Source organism: Triticum dicoccoides, chromosome 1B (assembly GCF_002162155.2).
Source record: "Triticum dicoccoides isolate Atlit2015 ecotype Zavitan chromosome 1B, WEW_v2.0, whole genome shotgun sequence".
Classification (NCBI taxonomy): Eukaryota; Viridiplantae; Streptophyta; class Magnoliopsida; order Poales; family Poaceae; genus Triticum; species Triticum dicoccoides.
Genome location: NC_041381.1, coordinates 632,720,822 through 632,726,358, shown reverse-complemented (window position 1 = coordinate 632,726,358; position 5,537 = coordinate 632,720,822).

The window sequence follows — 5,537 nt, the reverse complement described above, 5'->3', positions numbered from 1 at the left end:
CCCAAATTTGTGGATCTGACCCCCCAAGCATCCTTGAGGTATTCTCCCCTATTCCCTCCAATTTGTTTTTGTTTTCCCCTCTTTTGTTGGATGCATTATTTCACATTAGGTGATGTTAGATTAGTAGATGGTTTCTTTGTTTTAGGAAATAATTTGTAGTTGATAGATGATTTGGTAGGTAGTGTAGTTGGTAGATGTTTGTAGTTGTCCACCAATAGACATAGTTTGTATTTTTTTTTGAATTATAGATGATGTATGCAAGTGCTAGTAAATTAGCTATATGTTGAATATATAGATGGCATAATATTTGTTTCAATCTGAGAAGACTAATTTGGCCAGCAAATATATTTAGAAAAAATGTTATATGTGTGAAGTAATATAATTTTTTTTGCAAAAGAGATGATGAAATTTGATGATTGTGTGTACATGATTTATTTTGCAAAAGAGATGATGAAATTTGATGATATGTGTGTGCATATGTAGAAGAAAGAAACGATGTGGTTATGTGTGAGAAGAATGGTGTGTTCATATGGCATAACTTGAAGAAGGAAATAATATTGTTTGATATTGTTCATGTATTCATATATGTTTGTGATTTGTTTTGTAGGATGGCGGATGATGATGGACCTTGGTATGGCAGATTAATTGATGAGTGGGATAAGGAGCATCGTGCTCGTGCCATTGAGAAGGGAGATGTAAGAAGCAAGACTTATCAATTTTCGTTGTTTCTCATTTGTGTTCTTGTATTGATTAAAACATCACTTTATTTGCAGCTTGTAGTTGCTATGCGCATGAGGGGTCATTCCGCTGATGACTTTACTTACGACCCGCGGTATGAGCCTTACATTCGGAGATTGGGTCTTCTCCCATTCGTGTTGCAGTTTAAGCGACGCGCTCCGCCGGTGAACCACGCGACGCTGACCGCACTTGTGGATCGTTGGGGGCCGGAGACTCGCTCGTTCCACCTTCCATGTGGGGAGATGATGATGACCCTACAGGACATGGCTATGATAAGCGGCCTTCCTATCAACGGACAAGCTGTTACCGGTCGTGTGAGCGTTGGTAATTGGCGAGAATGGACTGGCATTTTAATTGGTGTTGAGCCCGACGGCCCTCAGGAAGGCAAGGCCGATACCGCAAGAGTGAGGCATTCCTGGCTAAAACTGGTCAGAGGAAACACCAATCCGTGCCCTCAGGGTGCCAACGATGTGGTTGTGCAGCAGTACGCGCGGGCCTATCTTTGGTATGTACTAACCAAGGTAGTCTTCTCAGATGCAACCGGGAACTCAGCCCTCTGGATGTTCTTGGAGCTACTCAATAACTGGGATACCCAGTATAGCTGGGGTTCGGCCGCACTAGCATATTTGTATCGTCAGGTAAGAGATATTTGCAACCATTTATCTTGCATTTGTCATGCGCCTCCATATCTAACATGTTTGTTTGATTGCAGCTTGACTTGGCGTGTCGGAGGAAGGGAGATACATCCTCATTGTCTGGGTTTGTTTGGAGTCTATCCGTGTGGATGTGGGAGCGGATCCCGGTTGGACGGCCCGATTTCAAGAACCCCCTCATGGCAAACCCACGGGGTAATCATGACGGGTTGCATGATGATGATCCATATCGGTGCCCTACACTTGCTTACTATTGGGAACAAGTGACAGTCTACACAAGAAGCTCGCATGTGCGATACAAGTGCTATATGAACGAGCTGGACACCTTGACTGCTGAGCAGGTTTTGAGAAGTTCGATGAGATAAAATTTAGTCAAGAATGAAACTTATGTAGCTAACAATGTATCTCTTTGTTTTGCAGGTATATTGGTTGCCTTATGTGGAAGATCGCGACTTTGATCTTAATGAGATGTGCACGCGTGATAGCCATCTTTGGCGGGCGAGGTGCCCAATGATATGCTTCTTCGCAGTCGAGTGGCACTTTGTAGACCGTGTGGCAAGACAATTTGGAAGAAGACAAGGTATTCCAATTGAGGAGAGCAAGGAGGAAATGCTATCTCTGCATCGGTGAGCAAGCATGCCTTGAGTATGTAGTAGAGCATTGAATAAGTCAATGTTTGCTAATGCTTTGTCCCATGCATCATTTGTAGGTTCGATCGAAGGAACAATCAGGATATATCGGATTGGGCAAACAAACACCGTGCATGGATAGAAATTTGGAATCAAAGAGACACATTAGTGCAATCAGAGAATAGACCTCACAATCAGTCAGCATATCAGAAGTACCAAGTGTGGTATGCAGATCGTTACCGGTTAAAGCTGAAGCCTGGTTGGACTCATGAGGAGTGGTCGGAGTTGGTGTCTGAAGACCCGGAGACTGCACAAGGTTATCAAACCTTCAACATGGCTGTGAGAGACACCAGAGGGGCTCACGTTGACTATGCACCGATGCATGATGAAATGGTAGTCTGTTTGACCTATTCTAACATACTTGCATCATGTTGTCTTCTTTCAAATACATAAGTTTGGTGTGTTCATGAATTGCAGGGCAGAGAGTTGCTTCTGTGCGTCAACGATGCCAATGTTGCACTGAGTCATCCACCTGGTGGTGCATTATCTGAGAGGACTCTTAGGAGCACGATGGAGGTGTGATCAATATATTATAAAAGTTTCTTTTCGCGGATTATTTATGTGCATCTCATATCATAGCATATTTTGTCTTATTGCAGAAGTTCAAGAAGCGGTTTCATAAGATGGCAGCAATGCTTTCTTGCCATGGTGCTCAGTCCAGTGACGTGTATGCACCTGGTAGCCGCGCCGCCACAGCTAATAGACGGCGTTATCTACAGAACAATGAGGACATGGAGGAGGAGTTCCATGAAGAGGAGCCATCACATCAAGAGGAGCCAACACATCATGAGGAGCATGAGTATGATGCAACACATGAAGAAGATCATGAGTATGATGTTGATGCTCCACAACCATCACAGGCTACACAACCAACACAAGGCAATGCTCCACAACCATCTAGGAAAGGCAAAGCCATAGCTAAGAGACCCTTCAACACATTGTTGAAACATTCTACCAGATTGCTCGTCATGTCGCCATATGGCCAACCACCATCGTCATGAGCGCGTGCCCACTTGTGCTTCTCGCTTAAATTCCTAGTTAAGAAGTCTTTTCCCCCTTAGTTCACCGCTGCAAAGAGTTTGTTGTACCGAGCATCGAAACCTTGGGTGGTGAAGGCCACACATACATGGGTAAGGTCTTTGCTGAGCTCCTTGCTCTTACATGCCCGGTAAAAGTTGGCCACGAAATGCCTCATGCACCATCTGTGGTGAAGCTTTGGAAATCCTGGAATAACAATGTCCATTGCCTTGAGTATGCCATGATGCCGGTCCGATATGATGCACACCTCCCTAGCCCCAATCACGTTATGCCTAACATGACCCATGAACCACTCCCAGTTGTCTTGGTACTCGGAAGGCACCAAAGCAAATGCACACGGCAACACATTGTCGTTTGATGAGTGCGCCATTGCTACCATTAGTGTGCCCTTGTATCTACCGGTCAAGAACGTGCCATCTATAGACAAGACCGGACGACAATGCTGAAACGCCTCCACACATTGTCCATAACTCCAGAAGGCACGGTGGAACACTCCCCCGTGATCCTCGACCACATGAAACATGCCCGGGTTCCTATGTGCAATGGCGGCCAACAACCTTGGGAGCTGGTTGTATGCTTCTTCGTAACCACCATATAACATCCTAATAGCATTTGCCTTTGCCTTCCATGCCTTCCCATACTTGACTTCATAACCAAATTGTTTTTTCACCGTCCGCATGAGAAACCTCACTTTCACAGTGGGATCAAAGCCTATGTCTTTCATCCATTTCTATCCGAGATACTCAGATGTGAGTTGACGGTGTGTCTTTCTAAGTCGTTTAGATGGAGGTTTGCATCTATGAGTGGCAACACAACTTTTTAACACCCATTCTTCGGTTTCTTTAAGCTTTCTTGCACGAACCTTCCATGGGCATCCTTATTGCTCACACACCACGGTGTAACGCAACTTCATGTCGGAGTGCTCAACATAAAATGGCCTATGGTTTCGAATCGCATAGTCAACCAACCAAAACTTCAGCATAGGCAAGCTCAGAAACTTCACTCCTTTCTTCAAATAAGCATTCTCGTCCTCATTCTCCACCCTTGGTTCTCCTGGATCCGGGTATGGTGTTGGCTCAATCGCCGTCATTCTCATTCCACCGTCAACAACAGCTTTATGGGCAAGGCTGAGATCTTTAAACAAGTGAGTTCTTTTTTGTAAGCCCGTCAGCTCAAAGTGGATTTGGTTCTCCTCCTTTGTGAATCCATCCTCGTCCAACTGTTCAACTGGACCCTCGTCATCCGAGTCATACGCATATTGACGCCTAAAAGGCAAGTCACGATCCATGTCCTTTTGCGCTATGTACGCATCCAAGTCACCAACATCATTACCATGAAACCCTTCCTCTTGCTCTTCGTCGTCATCATAAGCATCTTCATCCTCTTGAATTACTCCGTCACTAGCAATCACCTCAACTTCATTTGCTTGGCTAGTTGGTGGTTGGCTAGAAGCATTGGGGGCATACAACTCAACCTCATTTGCTTTAATAGATGGTACACGGGGATGTGGTGGGGGATAAACATTGGGGGCATCAACCACAACCCTATGCTCAACAAGTGGCACCATTGTCCTCTCGCTCATGTCATCCATTGGGGAAGAGACATGCCGGTTCAAACCAAAGGTAAACCGAGGAGATTCAACCTTGGTGGCAAACAATTCAAGTGACTTGTCTTCCGATTGGGATACTTTTTCCTTGTATACATCCCAATGCAAATCCGAGATGATAGGCATACTTTTCAAGCGAGATTTGGCTCCAACTCCAACATCATACCTTCCTATTAACTTAACATCAACATTGGTGTCCATCCACTTCAAAACTTGTCTCACTTTTGCAACAACATCCTCATAGCTAGGGCTTGTATCAAAAACCAATGGTTCCTCACCCGTGTCGGCATTGTTACTCAAGAATGCCTCCTTGTCAATGTAATGAACATTAACAAGTCTCTCCATCTAAAAATAACATACTTAAATGAGAATTGGTGTTTATCCAAATACATCTTATTATATCCAAATCATATCAACACTAAATTATTGGTCATGTCCACAAAAGTATCACTAATTACCACACACTAAGCAAAGTTAACCCTAATCACTAACTAACCCTAACCCCCAATCTTTCTACTCAACAAACATATATTCCTACTACACACCATGCATAGCACTATATTATTAAAGTTAACCAAGCCATTCACACTAACATATGGGGGAGAAAACATGAACTAGGGTTCCACCAACATGTATAAAATGCAACCAAAATAACAAGATTTAACAAAAAATAATTGGATGATTTGGGGGAGATTACCAAGAGCAGCAAAGTGATGGAAAGATCCACCTAAGGGATGCACCTTTTGGAGAGGATTTGAGGGGGAGCTTGAGGGGTGGGAGAGAGTACGAGAGCTCCAAGTCTTCTTCAAGCTC